Source organism: Eubalaena glacialis, chromosome 3 (genome assembly GCF_028564815.1).
Source record: "Eubalaena glacialis isolate mEubGla1 chromosome 3, mEubGla1.1.hap2.+ XY, whole genome shotgun sequence".
NCBI lineage: Eukaryota > Metazoa > Chordata > Mammalia > Artiodactyla > Balaenidae > Eubalaena > Eubalaena glacialis.
In genome coordinates, this window is record NC_083718.1 from 186,146,304 (window position 1) to 186,165,944 (window position 19,641).

Here is a 19,641-nt window from a genome sequence, read left to right on the forward strand (position 1 = left end):
GGGCTTTTCCCTGCAAGAAAAGTAGGACTCTAAGGGGGCAGCCCTCCTCCCCCTCCACGTCCCCTCTCCCCCGTCCCCTCACTCACACTATTATAGCGTAGTGTTTCTCAACAGTGATGGAGGGGGACTTTGCCCCCTCACCCCTCCAGGGGACGTTTGGCAACATCTGGAGACATTTTTGGTGGTCAAAACTAGGCAGCACCACTGACTTTACTGGGTGGGGGCCAGGGATGCCGCTAAACACCCTACAATGCACAGGACCCCCCATGACAGGGAATCACTGGCCCACAAAGACCCCAGTGCTGAAGCTGAGAATCCCTGGTTTCAATAGTTTAAGAAGCGCCCAGGTTCCAGATTAGTCTAGATTCCTCTTTCTGTACAAACCTCTGCCTTTGGCTAAGTTCCCTGGAATGAGCTGAGTCCCTCCAAGCTCAGAAATAGGCCGATAGTCCCAGAGACTTGACTCAAAGCCTAAATTCAAACAAATGGAATAATAGCATTTGAGCACGTGCTGTAAGTAAGAATAGTGTTCAGCGCTTGGTGTGAATTTCTATCACTTGGTCCTTTCACCGACTCTCTGAAGTAACGCCTATTATTTTCTGAAGTGGAAATAAAGGCTCAGAGAGGCTGTCACATGGAGTATGTGGCATTTATGCAACTGCTATGCCTGTGCTCTGAGCTCCCACGTGCTGTCCCAGGACAGTCCAGGCCTTGCCTTTTCTTTTCCTCCAAGTTCCAGGCAGGTTCTGACATGGCAGGCACTGTCCCTGCTGGGGCTGGGGAGCTTTGGAGGCTGGACTCTGACCCTGCAGGGTGGGGTGAGCTACCTCTGACCTACACTGGGGACAGCCCACCCTTCTGCACCAGAAGTGGGGTCTCCTCAGGGGACCTCACTGCTCCCCGCTCTGTGCCAGAGGAAGAGTCGGAACCCCCGGATGCTCCAGAAGGACTTGGAGCTAAGGCTCAGGAGACTCGTGGCTGGGGGACGATGGGCGTGTCCCACCCCCTGGGGCCCCTCCCGCATAGCCCTCCCCCCTACACCAACCTCACTGCGTCCAGCTGAGCTGGGCACCAGGTTAGCCAGGCTGATTGAATTTTTATGGCCTCCCTGGGCCCCCTGCATATTCCATTACGTTCACAAAGGTGCTTACACAACCGTTTCCTTGTGATTTGTGGCCTTGTGATTGCCCAGGGCTGAGGAAAGGCTGGTGGCCTGGGGATGACTGCTGGCGTCTCTCCCTCCAGCCCCCTCAGTTCCTGCAGCCCCCGCACTGGCCATCCCACCCCAGGTTCACCGTTAGCCAACGCTGAGTGAGGGGCCCTTGAAGTGGGTGGGGAGGACAGACTGACCCACTCTGGGAAGCGTTATCCTGTTGTTCCTTCATCCCCCAGCTGGCATGTAGTGGTCCCCTGGGAGGTGCGGGCCTCTACGGCCCTGGGCTCTGCCCCGCCGGCCTCAGCCCCAGCCTTTCCATAACGAGGGCCCGGGAGGCCGGTGCTCAGGCAAGGCCTGCACTCCTGAGGCAGCCAGGTGGGAGAAGGAGGGGCCCTTGGAGAGGCCTGTCAGTCAAGCATTGTTCTGTTCCCGGGGACCCCTCCAACCCTATTTCCAGGCCTCAGGCAGATGCCAGGCTGCATTTACCAGACTCCACCCTCCTCTCCCTGTGGCTGAGAAAGGCTGAGTCTGTGTAGGATGCTGCCCTGACCCAGCCCCGCCCTTCTGTCCTGCGGGGACATCACATCGATAACCTGGGAGAAACCCACAGAGCACCATCAACAGGGAACCTTTGGGACACTGGCCCGGTGAACAGAATCCCTCCACCTTGAGAGTAGAGAGGAGCAAGGCGGGACACCCAAAAAGTGCAGGCAAGGGACCAGATGAGGCTTGGCAGAGGGGTGCGGGTGGGGCAGCCCCACGGCGTGTATGGGCAGCGTGCCGTCCCTGTGGACACACATGAGGCCGATCAGTGACCCGGAGCCAGCCTCTGAGCTCGGGGACCAGCCTGGGCCCTAGTCCCAGAGGACAGATCCTCCCCTGCAGAGCCAGGAGCTGAAGCCCAGCCCCATCCCAACCCTACGCTCCCGTGCATCACGACCCCACCCATACTTGCCATCTCTCCCAATGAAGTCCTCTTACCAAGCCCTTGCCGGTGGCCATGGGTCTGTTCATCATACCCAGGAACCCCAACTTCAGTGCCATCTTTGTTCCCTCCCACCCTTTGCTCCCCACAAATCATGTACGCGGCCAGCCTGGGGCAGGGAGGGGAGATTTCAGCGTGCAGGCTGAAGCACCTGAGAGGCCATCCCTCTCCTGGATGGATATCAGCACCATCCAGCCCCCGGACCCAGCCCATACTGCTGCCAAACTACTCTGATCCTGACCCTCTCCTGCCCCAAACTGTGCATGGCTCCCTATCCCTTTCCCATTTAACCACAGATTCCTCACTTTGGCACTCAAGATCTTGTATAATGTGGCCCCAACCTAACTTTGCAGCCCTGACTTCTATTTCCTCCCCGTCACAGCCAATAGAGACTATGCCCTGGGCCTCAAGCACCTCCCATCTTTCCTGTCTTTCTCTTCTCGCTGAGGCTGTTCCCTCTGCCCGGAACAGCCTCTCCTCTTCACCCCCATCTCTCTCTCTGTGGAAATCCTGCCCATCCTCTGGGACTCGTCCCAAATATCCCTTACAGCAGAAAACTCCCCCCTCGGGGCTCCCACACAGCTCTGCCCCGGCTCATTTCCTGCTGGGGCAATAAAGTCCCCGACTAGGGACTTCCCTGGTGGTCCAGAGGTTAAGGCTCCACGCTCCCAATGCAGGGGGCCGGGGTTCGACCCCTGGTAGGGGAACTAGATCCCACGTGCCACAGCTAAAAGATCCTGCACGCGGCAACTAAACATCCCGCACGCTGCAACTAAACATCCCGCACGCTGCAACTAAGACCCGGCGCAGCCAGATAAATAAATAAATATTAAAATAAATAAATAAAATAAAGTCCCTGAGAAGATCTGGGGAAGATCCCTTTCCCCTCTGTTCCTGTCAGATTTACAAGACCCTGCAAATAATAGGCACTGATAACTACGGATCGGAATGGAATCAAACTGACACCTGAGCAGAAGATCATAAAAAATTCCCAGGGAGGGTGCGCGTGTTTGTGTGTGCGTGCGACAGAGAGACAGAGAGAAGGAGAGAGCTGAGTGAGCGTTGGGGATCCTGGCACCTCTTTGCCCTGAAGACTGCATGGAGCCCTGTCCCCAAGCCCACAGCATTTGTACTTGAATCTTGGCACATTCCAGCAGCCAAGATGCCAGCCTGGCAAAGAGCCACTCAGGGAACGCGGGCTGCTAGAGAAGCCACACCAAGGATCCACAGCGATGCGGGCTCCAATCCACTCTGCCAGCTGGAGGCTGCCTCCCAGGGCACCAAGCAGCCGGGAGAAAAGGGGCAGCAGGTGCCCCACGTCGCCCACCCCCGTCAGCCCGGGATGGTTCTGCCCGAGGTTTGCGCATAAAGCCTGCTCCTTTGGGCCTGGGTCGCTTTCCCCCAGGACTGGGGACGCTCAACAGCTTTCAGTCGCCCGGGACAAGGGCAGTCGAGGGACATGAGAACCATCCACAACCCAGAGACAGCCCTCTCACAACAGAGATCTACTAGTGACTCCTTAAAAACTAAACTGAACAAGAGCAATCGTCATCATAGGAGCTGCCACTCCCTGAGCGGCTGGAAAGCCCAGGCTCTTACAAGCTTACTTCATCCGTTTCTTATTGCATCCTCTCAATTGCCCTGCACAGGGCAGGTTGTTCTCCATTATTATTATTATTTTTTAAAACATCTTTATTGAAGTATAATTGCTTTACAATGGTGTGTTAGTTTCTGCTTTATAACAAAGTGAATCAGTTATACATATACATATGTTCCCATATCTCTTCCCTCTTGCATCTCCCTCCCTCCCACCCTCCCCATCCCTCCATTATTTTTAAAATGAGGAAACCCAGGCTCTGGGAGGGTAGGCCACAAACATAAGGTGACACCACTGGTGAGTGACAAAGCCCCACCTCAAGGCCTGGGTTCTCTCTGCACCCCATTGCCCGTCCACTGAGCTTTGTAAGGAGTCTCCTGCCTCCCCCATGTAATCTCTTGCCATTGCTGTGAGTGCAGTCAGGGCCCCGGAGGGGGGTACCAGGCAGCTGGGAAGAGGAAACTGACAAAGGAGGGGAAAGGGGCTTGTCTCGTGCCCTTATCCTGTCCCCATACTGTGCAGAGTTGAACTGCCAGCGTGCTCTCCATCCAGAAGCCTGCAGGGAGGCAGTGTTACATGCAAATGAAGGCAGTTGATGGAGCCCGGAGCTCGCTTTGATTCCTGAGCCCCCTCCCCCCTCCCCATAACAGCCTTGCATTTGGGGGCCGGGCGACTAGGGGAGCTCCTGCCCACCTGCCTGGCAGACAAAGTGAGGCCTGAATTCCTCCTTTACTGATCAGCTCACCCGATGCCTGATGGGTTGGACAGGAGAAGGGGGTGGGTAGGGGGGGTGGGAGGTGGGAGCAGGGCTGGCTGAAGGGGGTCCGATGGGAATCCTGGGCCAGGAATATCCGTGATGCTCTGATGGAGCCTAGGGATTATGACGCTCAGTCCAGGCTGTGAGCCAAACAACCACCCACCAGGAGAACTTGGCCGTCAACCCCCCTCCCTGACCCTGCGTCTCCTTCTCGCGTGTGAAATTGACACATTTGAGCCACCATATTTGGTAGAGATGCTTCAGGGGTTCTCTAAGCATTTGATTCTAACCTCACTTTTAAAAAATATTTGTTAAACTATTTTGAAAACTGTAGGTAAAAACAACAGGCACTCTCAAATGCGTCCAAATGCCGCAACTAAAGATCCCTCACGCCACAACTAAGACCCGGCGCAGCCTCTACACACTTTTAGCTCGGGCACAACCCCACAATAACTTGGCCTTCTCCCAGGTCACTGAAGAGTGTTCCAGGGATGCAAGGTGAGCAGTTTAAAAGAACTGTTGCCATTTGCAGCTACTTATTGACATGCTCCAGGATTTTCTGGACACCAACGACCAAAGCCTGTTAGAGGCTCGGTCTCATATCGACAAATGCAACTGACATCCATAGCCTGCTTTTATACCATTGAAGACAGCTTCTTTTTTCTCTTTGATTTACTGTAAAATAGGCAATATTGTACAGTGGGGGCATAACAGTGGTCACACAGCATCTCCATGGAGGAGAGGCTGAAGAGAGTCTGACGGCATGTAGGGCTTGAAACTGTATCTGCACGAAATGAAGAAAATTTTGGTTTGGGGAAGAGATTATTGGTGGTGTTGGTGAGGTGCTACACCGCTCATAAAATGCTGCCTTTATTGATTTTATATGTTGGGATTATGGATAAGATTTCATGGGAAATGATTTGTACTGCGCAAAAAATAATGGGGGGGCCACGTAGGGGAAGAAGACCACTGGATCACTGGGTTAGATTAGATGGTCTCGAGGGCTCGGCCTGCCAAGGGAGCCTAGGAATTTATGATCCACAGTGACAAGACTCCTCCATCTGTCTGTCTATCCAACTGACAGCCCCCTGTGGGGAGGGATGGCACATCATATCCTCCAGGTTCTGGAGTGAGCCCCCAGGGACCAGGGACAGGTATTGTGAAGTAGCATGAATTCAGAGGACATATTTGTGAATGTTCAAAGACAAAACGTGGGAATTCCCTGGAGGTCCAGTAGTTAGGACTCTGCGCCTTCACTGCCGAGGGTGCAGGTTCAATCCCTGGTCGGGGAAATAAGATTCCGCAAGCAGCTTGGCCAAAAAAAAAAAAAAGACAAAACACAACCATGTGTGATGATAACAAGCCTATTCCTGGGCCAGCCCTCCCTCTCATTCGCTTTTGGAGGAGCTCTGCCTTGCTCTGGTCACCTCTCTAACCGTGACTGACCCCCAGCACACAGATGAAACCCTAACCCACCGAGCCGCTGGGATGGGCATCCTGAGACCAGTACAGCGGTCTCTGGGATGACTGGGACACTTCTATCTTTCAAGGACTCTTCAGAAAGGGGTGCACAGTGCTGGGGGTCAGGGATCTGAACAGGAAGGGGCCCTGATTCCTGCCACTCCCCTGGCCACAGCTCAGGTCTTGAAAGGACCCTCCACATGGAAACATCCTAACCCTCTTTAGCTCATAAGAAACTGGAAGGTAGCTGCCTTCTGCTAAACCTGGACCAGAAGGGACCTCTACCCCTGAGAGGCCAAGAAACGTCTCCAAGGGGATCTTGCTCCCTTAAGAGAACCCAGCCTTCCTCTGGGGCAATCTGGGAGCCAGTATTCTTAGCCACAGGTGATGAGCTCTCCCGGCTTAAGGGGGAAGTGGATCTGGAGTTTTGTGGCCTGCTGGGCATCTCTGGGGACCCTGACACTAAGGGCTGAATTCTGTCCTTCACAGTAGCTGCCTCAGGCCAGACTGGGCTCTGTGTGGGTGCCCCCTTATCACAAAACTCTTGCCACATTCCCTGCCATGTTTCCAGTAACACAAACAGCCTTCGGTGCTGCTGTCTGCCCAGGCCCCAGCTTATCACCCAAACATTCTCCACTTTGTGGTCAGAAGAACAAACTGGACACTAGCTTTCCTGCTTAAAACTCTTCAGTGGACATTTCTGCAACACATACAGCAGACAAGAGATTAACTCCTTAATATGTAAAGAACTCTCACTCCACTCTCATCCCTGGCAGCCCTGGGGGCAGTGTCTGTATGCCCAGAACCCCAAGTCAGTAATGCTTAGGACAGATTTTGTGAGATGCAGGAATTATCTCTGATTTTGTTTCCATACTGCCGTGAAGATTTTAGGAATGCTCTAACTTGGAATTATCTGCCTGACTCTTCCCTCTGGCACTTCCTCATGACTTGACTGGACACTTCCTGGAATGGCTGGAATTGGACAATGGAGGTGGCCATCCCCAGGTACCCCCTTCTGCTCTTAGAACAGTGGGGCCACCTGGTAGTCAGCTCCACAAACCTGGAACTCCAGTTGGGGGTCTTAGAGCATCTAAGACAGCAGGTTCCTGTCTTCTTTAGGGGGAGTGGATTCCCCCAGGGCTGGAAAATGAGTAGTTGTAATTGTTCAATCAAAATAGTTATGTCCCATATTTCAAAAAGAGTCATGTACCACAATGTTCATTGCAGCTCTGTTTACAATAGCCAGGACATGGAAGCAGCCTAAGTGTCCATCGACAGATGAATGGATAAAGAAGATGTGGCACATATATACAATGGAATATTACTCTGCCATAAAAAGAAACGAAATTGAGTTATTTGTAGTGAGGTGGATGGACCTAGAGACTGTCATACAGAGTGAAGTAAGTCAGAAAGAGAAAAACAAATACCGTATGCTAACACATATATATGCAATCTAAAAAAAAAAAAAAAAGGTTCTGAAGAACCTAGGGGCAGGACAGGAATAAAGACGCAGACATAGAGAATGGGCTTGAGGACACGGGGAGGGGGAAGGGTAAGCTGGGACAAAGTGAGAGAGTGGCATGGACATATATACACTACCAAACGTAAAATAGCTAGCTAGTGGGAAGCAGCCGCATAGCACAGGGGGATCAGCTTGGTGCTGTGTGACCACCTAGAGGGGTGGGATAGGGAGGGTGAGAGGCAGACGCAAGAGGGAGGAGATATGGGGATGTATGTACATGTATAGCTGATTCACTTTGTTATACAGCAGAAACTAACACACTATTGTAAAGCAATTATATTCCAATAAAGATGTTAAAAAAATACAAAACAAAAAACAAAAATAGTTATGTCCTCAGTGAGAGTGGGGGAGGGGAGGGGGATCCTAAATTCTTGGGCTGGTCTCTTCCCAAGTCAATCTGGGACTAGATTCTGTCTCCCTAGCCCCTCCCACGATCCTCCCACCATCACACCTCATCATGAGTCATAATTTCCCTGTCTGTGAAATGGGATTATGAGTCTGTCATGAGATTTTGACTATTTAGGAAATGAGGACTTCTGTGTGACTGGGGAAGGGGAGGCTTCCAGGTATGGAAGGAACTCAGGCAGTGTAGGTGGGATGGAAGGCAGCAAAGATGAGCTCCCTGGAAGGGGGGAGGGGAGATAAGAGTTGAAACATCTGCCCTGGGGGTACTCATTGGTGGATTGGCCTTGACAGTCCTGAGCTAGTCCCTACCCATCTCCCCTGCCCCCCTGAGGCTCTATGGCCCCCAAAGTGCCTCCTGTCCAATAGGACAGGGAAGGGGCCAATAGGAAGGGGCCTCTCAGCCCCCCTAGGCCTCAGAACAGCCAGAGCCCCACCTACCCCTCCACATGCCTTTGTGTCAACCTGGCCTCACACAGAGAGCTCTGCCTCTTGAGCCGTGGAGCACCAGGGTGGAGACTGCCAGGGACAGTGAACCAGATAGTCACCACTTGCTGAGCTCCTCTGGGTGCAGGACCTGGATGCCATGCAAGGGAAACTGCTCTAGTCTGAAGACCTTGTCCCTGCTTCTGGAGATTGCCAGTCTGATTGGGGACAATAGCCCTGGCCCTGGGGAGCTCCCACTGTAACAGGGACGATCTAGGTCTTGCCTTGGAGGACTCTTAGACTGATGAGACACGGCTCCAGTCCTCAGGGAGCTCTCAGTCTGAGCAAGAAAAGCAGCCCCTGCCCCAGGAAGCCTCCAGTGTAACAGGGGAGATCCTGTTGCTGCCCTTAGGGATTTCCCAATCTGATAGGGGAGACACAGCTCTGGCCTTGGAAGTTCCCAGAACATGGGGAAAACATACACTTTGCTGGAGGGAGCTTCTATTCTGTGGGCAAAGACACAGTCCTTGCCTTCCAGGTGTCCCCACTCTGACCTGGCAGGGAGGCCACAGACCTAATGAAAGATTGAGGCACAGATGTAACTATTACTGATTCAAACACAAAAATGTCAGCCCAAACCCATTAAGCTGAGCCATGGGAGAGCCCCCCTGACCAGAGCGGAAAGAGCTGTGTGACCTTGGGCAAGTCATTTGACCTCTCTGAGCCTTGGTTTCCTCTCCTGTAAAATGCTGGAGGTTGCGAGAATGAGGGGAGGCAAAGGTATACAGAGTGAGTGGTACCCAGTAAGGGTGCAACAAACAGTAGCTGTTGTTATTATGAGGAGGGGAAAGAGTGGGAGTGGGGCTTGGGGGTGGGTTCCTGGAAGTGTTTGTGCATCTGTGCCTGCGTGTGCAGGGGGGCAGGCACAGGTGGCCACGTCCTCAGTCCTCGGTGGGGTGATCGATGGCTTCGGTGGGGCAGGTCAACACAGGCCCAGGCCAGCCTGGAGGGAACCATTGTCTTGGCAAATGAGGTTTGGCTTTCCCGCAGGGGCAGCACCATCTGCTTTTATTATTTCCAACAGCAGCCTCGGGAATTCCCACCCTCCTAAGGCCTCACACCTCGAAAAAACTGATGTAGGGGTGTTGTTCTGGGGGGAGGGAGTGGAGTCCTACCTCCTGCTACATTACAGGTACTCGCCACCCCTCTTCCTCTCCTAAGCCATCCTCCTGGCCCCCTATTCCCCAAATTTCATTATCTTGGTTCCCAGACAATTTGGTTGCACCCATCACCTTGCAATCACTTGCAATCATCAAGTGACAAAATGCCCACTGTCAGTTCTGGCAGAGGTCAGTGTGGAGTAGAAAGACACCTGGAGTCAGACAAGCCTGGGTGTGAATCCTGGCTCCAGCATTTAATAGCTGTGTGACCCTGGGCAAGTCAATTAACCTCTCCGGGCTTCAATCCCACATCTGAAAAATGAATGTTTGTTTGGGTGTCATTTATAGGGCATCAACTACTCTAGGCTTAGAGCTTTATATGTATTATCTAGTTTATAATTCAGCCCATTGAAGTGGACAATACTTTTCAGGTAATAACAATAGTAACAATGGCTCAACATTGGGACAAAGATTTGAAGGATTTGCTCAAGGTTACACAGTAGAGAGAGTGGTAGAGCTGGGATTTGAACCTGTGGCCACCTGACTCCAAAGGCAGACTCTTTGACCACGCCTCATGCTAACTCAGTAACTAATACTAGTGCTGATGCTGTGACTTTCAGGGATGACACATGGTGGGGGCCCTAACCCAGAGCCTGGCACAGAGGGGGCCCCTAAAAACGTGAGGTCTGCAATTACTTTATCCCAACTGCTCTGGATTCTCGCACTGGTACCCCTACACTCACTCAGGGATGTGTCCCAGATGGTCAGTGCCAGGCCATGGTGTTGTGGTGTGCGAGGCTGCCAAAGCTGGGAACTGGTGTGAGGGTGGTGGCAGGGCCTCTAGTGGCAGGGTCCTTCCTGGGGAAGCCTGTGTCCCATTGGCTACAGTGGCCCACTTGAGAGGAAGGGCTGGGGTAGGACAAGCAGAGGGCCTGGACCAGCAAGAGAGGCGGACGGCACCTGAATGGGCCAGTGGAGGGATGTTAGTATGACTCCTCCCCACCCCGGGAACATGCCCAGCTCCTGTTCTTCCCAGGCTGTGGAGTCAGGGAGGCCAGGATGCAAAACCCCTGCTCTACCACATTTCTGGCTGAGGCAAGTGAAGGTCCAGGTCACAGAGCTGCTAACTTGGGCAGTTGCTTCCCTATCTAGCCGATTTCCTCTGTTCGCATCAGGCACAGAAATCATCCTCATCTTCTGGAGGCGTGCAGAGCCCCCAGTACCACAGGGACTTTCCAGGAGGCTTGCTCCCGCTCCACAACCTCACCAGTCTGCCCTAGGGCCAACTCTGCCCCTGGCCTGGCCAGCAGGACCCAGTGGAACCCACGGATAACCTGTGGCTTGCAATTTTCAGTTCATTCCTACCTCCTTGGCCAAGGATTCCATATATTAGAACAAATATGGACAGAGCACCTGCTGTGTCTCAGGCACTGGGGCCCCAAGTGGAACAAGACCCAGCCCCACCCAGGGAAGTGCAGATCGCGGGAGAGACAGGGGGGCAAAGGGGAGCAGGAGGGCTCCCCACAGGAGGGGCCATCTGACCTTGGCCTGCAAGGGGAGACATTTTAGATAGAGGGAAGAGCCCTAGCAAAAGCTTGGAGGCAGTCAGGGCATGGAGATGATCGGCCCTCCGTCATGGCTGAAACCCAAGATGCCGACAGGGGTGTGATGGGAGGCAGGCAGCATAGTTAATTTAGTGGAAACAGGGAGCTATTGAGAGATTTAGGGATGCAGAGTGGGGTGAATTGAACGGTGGGAAGGGAGGCAGAGAAAGTGGCAGGAAGGATTGTGAGCAGGAGTCTGGATGGTGTGTGTGTGTGTGTGTGTGTGTGTGTGTGTGTGTGTCTGTGGGTGTTTCCAGTCCCATTCTTGCCTCTCTAAAGAGAAAGGCGTTAGTTGCTAGCTCTGGCTGTGGCTGAAAAAAAAGCTCAGCTGGGGGAACCCAGAACTTTCCAGCCGGGAGAAGATGTCCCTCTTCCGAAGTTGCCCTCATTATGGCCCTAAGCCCACATCACTGCCGGACTCCTGGGGTGGTGTGTCACCTGTCGCGATGACATAGACGATGGTCAGAGGGTTTGGGTGATTACACAACAGGTGCAGGGTCCAAAAGACGATCCCCCCCAGAGGAAAGGAAATGGCTCGTGAGCGAGAGCCATTAGAAAAGAAATGGGTGCAAGACAGAGATTCAGAATTGGGAATGAGTCACATGGATGCCTCATGATCAATGACCAGCTGTTGGCAACATCGACACAGCCACGTTGATCTCATTTTGAAAGCAGACACCCTTTTCTTTCTGATTTTTAAGCTCTGATTTTAGGACAAGCAGAGAGGAGGAGGGATAGAAAGAGAGAAGAGTGCCCGTAACAGTGTGTAGGGGGAGGTGACCACGATACGGGAGGGGCCACAGTCAGGTTTCTCTGCAGTGTCTCTAAGCCTGAATTTTTGATCCATTTCCCCCTTTCTGTGGACCCCCTATCCCCACCCCACCCACGGACTGGGACTGTAGAATCCCCCGTGGCCACCGAGTGTGTGCCTCGCTGGCATCCAATATGTTTTTTTCACTGCTTTCACATATATCCCCATCGGTAGGTGCTATTATCCCCGTTTTATGAAGGGGACGCTGAGGCTCACAGAAGTGCGTCCCTTTGTCCAAGATCACTCCCTCAGCCTCCGTCTGCCTGACCCCAGAGGGATGGTACTGAACCAGCACTGGGACACTTCTTGCATACCACCAGGCTGGGAGGTGGGCAGCATGGAAGAGTGCTCCACGCAAGAGAGACCCGACAGAGGCGAGGGCAGAGGGAGCACCCAGTGGAGTAAGGCAAGACTTGGCAGGAAACCCAAGAGGTCTCACGACTCAAACCTTGGCTCCGGGCTCCCGAAGGCGCCTGAGACCCCGGCGCGCGGTTGGAGAAAAGCCAGCAGTGGAGAGGGAGGGAGCCCGAGCCGGGGCCAGAAGAGCGAGGCCAGCGCTGTCGGGGTTGCTAGCGCGAGGAACTGGGCAGTGCTGGCGGGGGGCGCAGCCAGAACCTCCCTCTACCTGCAACACACACCAGCCCCGTAGGCAGCCTCGAAAGAAGCAGAGGGCACTCCTGCCAGCTCTGTCCGGAGCTTAGGGAATCTTCCAAGCTTCTTCAAAAGATGTCAGACTGGGGTCCCCAGCCTGAGAGACCACCCGGAGACTCAGAGACAGAGAGACAAAGAGAGACCGGGTCCCAGAGGGAGAAGGCTAGTGCCGAGGAGGAGAGTGGGCGAGAGCCGCGTCCGGAAGAGGGCGGCAAGGGCGCACGCTAGGCAGTGTCAGAACGTGGAAAAGTGAGTGTCCGGCGGAAGGCGGGCGGATGAGGGGCCCAGGAGCAGAGCCACGAACCGAGCGGAGACGCGGCGAGGAGCGGAGGCGGCGGACCCACTGACCGACGGGTCCGAGGGCCGAGAGGGCACGGAGGAAAGCAGCATCCTCACCTCCAGCCTCAGTCCCCGGCGCGCCCCGCCCCTGAGCGCTCCAGGTAGCCCACCTTTGTCCCGGTGCGCAGCCAGGTGAGGCGGGAGGGCGGAGCCAGGGGCGGGCCAAGGCCAAGCCTTACCTGTCCAACCGGCGGGGTAGGGGCCGAGGGGCGCGGGGCCGAGCGCCTGCGGGAGCCGAGCACGGCGGAAGGCCGAGCCGCGAAGCCGGGACCGCGCGGAGAGGTGCGCGGGCGGCAGGAGGATGTGCCGAGGCTGAGCTGGGCTGGAGGGAAGGGGGAGGGGGCGGGCGTGAGGGAAGGGGGCGGGAGCACGCGGAGGGGACGGGGGAGGGGCGGCGGCGAGCGGGCTCCACTGCCCCCAGCCGAGGGGCAGCCCCGGGCCGGCCCGGGCCCCGCGCGCTCCCAGCCGGCGCGCCCTCGCCAGCTGCGCTCGGCGTTCCGGGCCCTCTCCCCAGAGGCCTAGCCGCCGCCGCCGCGAAGGCGCGGGGCAGACAAAGAAGGTAGACAAAGGCGGGCGCAGCCGGGCGGCCGTGCAGGCACCGGGAGAGGCGGACCCACTCCTCCCGGTGCGGAAGAGCCGCCTCGGCGCGGCCCGGGGCGCGTGGGACGGGCGGGGCGCGGGCAGCGGTGGCGCATCTGGAGCGGCCCGGCAGGGAGCGGGCGACAAAGGGCCGCGGCAGGGGGTCCCTGGCGGACCCCAACAATGGATCGGAGCTGAGAGCTCAGCTGCGGCCGCGTCTGGCAGCGCAGAGGCCGGCGGTTCCCCAAAAGGATTATTCCGCCTAGGCTGTCAAATGGGACGGAAGAAATGCCCTGTGCGAGGGAGGAGGAACGGGGCACCGCGGGGCCTCAGTAGCCTCCGAAAGTGCGCAGAGTGGGGGGCGAGGTTCTGGGAGGGGTCGCTCTTCGACGTGGGGGTCCAGGGGGGTCTTCAAAGCGCTATCCGGTGAGACTCGGGAGCACTGACGGCTGCGCTAGTGTCCCCTCCCCACTCACACACCCTGGGAGGGAAGGGAAAAAGACAATACCCCTACCCAACACACACACACACACACACACACACACACACACACACACACACACACGCGGTCCGCCTCTAGCCACGCCCCGTCCAAAGTAGGTCTGATGCTCCCCAACCCGGCCCAGGCAGGACAAAGCCAGCGCTAGGGGTGGCTCATCCATCACCGAGCAGGGTGCCGCGTCCTGCCGACCCTGGGAGTCCCGGAATGCTGTGTTATGGGTCCCGCGGCCCCCATAACTCACCGCGGGGTCAGGGGGGCCGCAGGCGCTGCAAAGATCAAAGAGCGGTGGGGCGGGCCCGCGTTCGCGGGAAGCAGCAGTCTTGCCTGAAGCCCAGAGCTGGCCCAGCGGCTTCCATTTCGACTGTTTTCTTCTTTCTCCAGTGTGGCAAATTATGGCTCAGAGTTTTAAGAGCTCCGCTCTGTAGTCAGGTTAGATGCCTGGGCTCCTCTTCTGCTGTCATTCATTCCCCATATGCTTGGGCAAGGGGCCTAACCTCTCTGAGCTCACCGTTATCCGTAACTCTCAGGGTTCAAGGATTAAGTGCAGTGGCCTGTGTAAGGAGATAATGTTCCTAAGGTCCTGACCCCACAGGATATGCTCTAGAAAAATTATCTGCTATTGTTATCGCAATATTATCAGCCTGATGGGCAGGCACCAGGATGGATTGGGTTGTGAGGAGAGCAGAGACATGATCTGACTTAGGTTTTAACAAATTCACTCTGATTCCCAAAGTTGAGAATAGACTGCATTTGGCAAGGACAAAAGCAGGGAGACCAGCTAGGAACAGTGGCAGAGAAGAGGTGATGGTGGCTTGGGCCTGGGAGGGGGACAGTGGGTATGATTCTCTGTCAAGGATGAAGCTGTGGCCCAGCATTTACTGAACCAGAAGCAAGTTATTGGATCCTCTGGTTCAAATGCTGTTGCGATGGCTATTCGCCAGTGGGGCGATCTTTTGCCATGCTTGGACTCTCTGTTCTCTGGGTCCTCCCAGAGCGATGCTGCAGGAAAAGGTGGATGTTAGGAGAGGTCTGGACTCCTATCCCATCTAGGTTATGGTGACTTTGGGTTTCAGTTTCCCCATGTTTGAATGGCCAAAGTGGAAACAACTCAAATATCCATCACCTGATGAGTGGGCAAACAAAATGTGGTATATTCATACAGCAGAATATTATTTAGCCACAAAAAGAATGAAGTACCAGTACATGCCGCAATTTTGGTGAACCTTGAAAACAGTATGCTACGTGAAACAAACCAGACGTAAAAGGCCACATATTGTATGATTTACATGAAATGTTCAGAATTAGCAAGTCCATAGAGACAGAAAGTAGACTAGTGGTTGGTTGCCAGGGGCTGGCAGAAGGCGAGATTGGGGAAGTGGCTGCCAATGTATGCGGGGGTTTTTCTTTCTGGGGTGATGAAAATGTTCTGGAATTAGATAGTGGTGATTGACGCACAACTTTGTGACTCTATGAAAAACCACTGAATTGCATGCTTTAAAAGGATGAACTTTACGGTTTGTGAATTATATCTCAATAAAGCAGTTATTTTTAAAAAGTGGCAGTTGAGTTGGATCAAGGGTTCTTACCCTGTGGTTGAGGATGACTTCAGAGGTCCCGGCAAGCCCTAAAATTGTGGAAAACATTTAGTGTCTCTGTGCATTTCTGTGGATAAAAGTTCAAAGTTTAAGAAGAGATGACCTGTAAGGTCCCCCTGACCAACAAGGTGTCAATGGCACTGCGGAGTCAGCAGAACTTCAGGGAGGGAATGGCATGGGGGCTTTGCCCTGGTTGAACTATTGGAAGCCGCCCAGTGTTACTGGCCTAAGGTCAGGGCTCTGACCTGGGTCTGAGGTCAGCAGTGGACCCCAGGATCTGGGGCAGCTGGGCAGGTCAGGCCTCACACCAGAAGACTAGATGAGCGGGGAGAGGAGCTATCTTCAGCTGCAGCCACTTGTCTTTAGGCATCTCGGGCCATGAGGATGCATGCCCACCTTAAGGGCATCTTGGGGGCTGCCTGCTGCCTTGGGAAATGGAAATGGCAAGAGGGGCACAGCTACGGATGTTTTGATGGGGTTTTGAAAGGCATGATGGCTGATTCAGAGTGTTTGCTCTAGGGCTTAGATAGTGTGTGTGTTGATCTTTTTTTAGAATTTTTATTGGAGTATAGTTGATTTACAATGTTGTGTTAGTTTCAGGTGTACAGCAAGGTGAATCAGTTATACATACACATATATCCACTCTTTTTTTAGAAAAACGTGGAACGCTTCACAAATTTGCGTGTCAGCCTTGCACAGGGGCCACACTAATCTCTGTATCATTCCAATTTTTGTATATGTGCTGCCGAAGCTAGCAAGTGTGTGTCAATCTTAATATCATTGTCATAACAGCCAGTAATTAGGCATTTATGTGCCAGGCATTGTGCACTTTATATTTTCACAAACATTATCTCACTTACTTCTTACTCAACTCTATGGAATTGGTGCTACCATGATCCCATTTTACAGATGCGGAAACTGAGAATCGGAAAGGGAAGGCCTCACAGCTGGTTAAGGGGCAGTGGTGGGGAGAGAAGCAGCAGTCCAGTGGGTGTGAGGGGCACGTAGTGAGCATTCCGCAGCTCTTGCTTCATTTGTGAAAGCAGCTGTTCTCTGCACACCACCACCTAGAGCCCAAGCACTGAAATCAGAGGTCTTTGCTTCTCATCCAGACTAAATTAGGATTCATGTCAGGCAAGTGGCAATGAGACACTGCCCACCATTATTTCATTCCTTCATTCTTTCATTCACTCATTGGACCCACATTCATTCAGAACCTGGATTTGGCCAGGCACTGGTGAGGTGCTGGACTAAGAGAATGAATGAGGCTGGGCCTCTGCTCAGGGGGCATCCCAGCTGGCTGGGTTCCTGAATATCGTGGTATCAGTGGGATTGTCACCAGGCTATACGTGCTGACTCTGTGGCTCCTCCCACCTCCCTGTGTTTGGTGTCCTGGGAACCTTAGGCAGGGATGGGATGGATAATATGTCCTGTGATCGGGATGGTGAGAATGGGAGGGACTCTGGAAGCATCTTAGGGGTCTGGACACTTCATTGCTTGTTATTACACCCCATTCACTCACTGTGTGCTGTTCAGTGAACCCCAGGAATCTTCCTTCACCCATGCAGTCTTTGCAAAACTTTCCTGCATCTCACCTTCTCTTAGTTTCAATTTAAATGTCTCTAGGGAGTGATTTGCTCTCCGTTCCCATTGCAGACCCTCAGGAACCTGCTTCAGTTGGCAAATAAGCTCTCTCTCCTCCTAAACATCCATCCTTCCGTCCCAGATGCCCTCCTACACATTGTCGTTATGGTGAAAAATATGCAAATACCTTTGAAAAACAGTCTCCCAGCAAGTGGGTATTCAAAAATGTAATAAATTAACCCCATGATGTAACCTGGGTCCCGTGACCATCCATCATGCTGATGCGATTAAGATATGAAAAACCAGATGCCGAATGGATGGAAGTAACAGATGACTTTTCACAGAGCTCCCCCATGGCCCCATGCTGATTCGGCCCCCTACCCCTGCCCCGTGCCCAGCTTCTTGGCCGCCATGGAACCCGAGGCCATCAGAGGTTTAGGGAACATCTGTCCAGGCTGTTCATTTCACAAATGAGATCGAGGCCTTTTGGGGGCTGAGGTCGATCAGTTTGATCCCTCCTCATCTGTCTCCTAGCCCCCCTTCCTCTGTTTATGGCTGGCTCCGAATCCAAAGCCCCAAACTTAGGCATTTTTATCCAGGTTACAGTTGACAGGGTGGGTACCCCAATGTCAAACAAAGCTGTTGGGACCTCAGTGTTCTCACTGGAAAACTGAGAGTTTTGGGGTGTATGTCCACTAAGGTTTCTCTGAAGTTCTTTAGCTCTGTGTGGCAGGAGACCTCTGGGTGGCTTGCACTGTGTCGTCTCAGGGCGGGGGGGGGGGGGGTGCTGGGGCTTAGGGCCCATGAAGGAACGCCTGGCATGAGCCCCCAGGTCGCTCACACTGTGCCTCGGAGGCCACCCCACAGGAGTAGCTGGGCTCTGAGTTTCTCCACCCTAGACCCCAATCCTAAGGGACCCTTTACAAGGAATTGCCCCCTTAAGACTGCCACTTTCTGTTACCAGTGAAAATGCTGCTTGAGCGGGCTCCAGGGACGGGCAAAGAGGGACCCTCAAATCTCCCCAGTTTCCAAAGCATCCTCAGTGATTAAATCTCAGGGGGCCAGGGGACACCTGTCTACAAGCAAGTGAGCTGCTCAGCTCTTTCCATATGGAAATGGTCCTCTTCTATATGACATGGGCAGGGTCCCCAGGTCTTGGAAAGGATTGCTGTGCCCAAAATGTGCTTCCAGGTGCATCCATTTCTGAAATAAATCATCCATTCCACTGGGTTAAGCATTGCAATTTTATGAAATGGAGACTTTCCCTGGAAAAGCCCAAACCACTGTGGTTGCAATTCCCACACTTTTTTGGGCATCAGGGCCCCTGGGAGCTTGTTAAAGGGCTAGTGCCCTACTGTGCACCCCAACTGATCTGGTTGGTCCGGGAAGCCCAGGTTCCAGATGTTTAATGGGCTCCCTGGGGATCCTGACGCAGATTTCCTAGGACTGCTTTTGAGAAATGCTCTGCTGGCATTCTTGGCTTAATGGGCTAGGTTAGTTATTCTCTCCCCTGCCCCCACCCCATCAGAAGGGTGTAAATGCAGGTTTGAAAGCATCTGGGGTGAAGGGGGTGTAGGTCTCCAATACTAAGCAGTAAACGGTAAACATTCCTAGCTATATCTGTGTACCAGCAGATGGGCATGACTCCTAACAAGCTTTTGTGTCCCTGGAGGTCAGAGACAAGACCCCCGGACTTCTGGCCCTGATTTGTTGCCATAACTCCTCAGCCACTTCTCTGACCTTAGTTTTTCCATCTGTAAAATAAAGGGGCTGAAAATAAGATGAAGCCCTGGAGTTAGAGTAGAAGTCAGAACTGGGTTTGTATTCCAACTGTGTGATTTTGGCAAATTAGGGAACATCTCTGAGCCTGTTTTACCATCTATAAAGTGGGACTGTAAAATGAAGGCTTAGCTCCTAGGGTTAATGAGAGAATTAAAGAAATCAGTGCTTGAAACATAATAAGTGCTCAATGCATGTTAGTAATTATTTTAATATTAATATTATTATTTCCCAGGGTCCTCTCAGCCCTTCCAGAGTCCATGCCTCTGGGGGACTCCGAGCTACAAAGTGTAGTGGCAGAAGACAACTATGCCCACCGCCTCCCCCAATAGCTGGGTAACTCGGGCAGGTTACTTCACCCCTCTGAACTTCACTTGGCTCATATGTAAAACGGGGACAATCATGGCAACTGTCGCGTGGAATTGTTTTGAGGATTTAGTGAGCTGATCCACGAACACACTTAGCCCAGTCCCTGGCGCATGGCTGGACCTCTATAAATGTCAGTTATTGTTATGATGCACGGCCCGGGAAGTTTTACCTTCTTGGGAGGTAAAGACTGGCTGCATTTAGGCTCCGGGTGGGGGTGGGGACGGGGACGTCCCCGGTGCTCGCCGGCCCTCCCCTGTCCCCGCCCCGGAGCCGGCGGATTCGCTTTCGGTTGGGCAGCTGAGGTTCCGGGGATGGTGACTGCGGAGCTAGCGGTAGATGTCGCTGTCCATAGTGCCCAGCTG

At 53.7% G+C, this 19,641-nt stretch overlaps 1 non-coding gene across 1 annotated transcript; it reads right to left on the reverse strand.

Annotated features, from left to right (window-relative positions):
• Positions 1-16,201: 16,201 nt before the first annotated feature.
• LOC133089225 (U6 spliceosomal RNA) lies at positions 16,202-16,305 on the reverse strand. Its single transcript, XR_009700607.1, has one exon. It is a non-coding gene; the product is annotated as a U6 spliceosomal RNA (small nuclear RNA).
• Between the last annotated feature and the right edge of the window lie 3,336 nt (positions 16,306-19,641).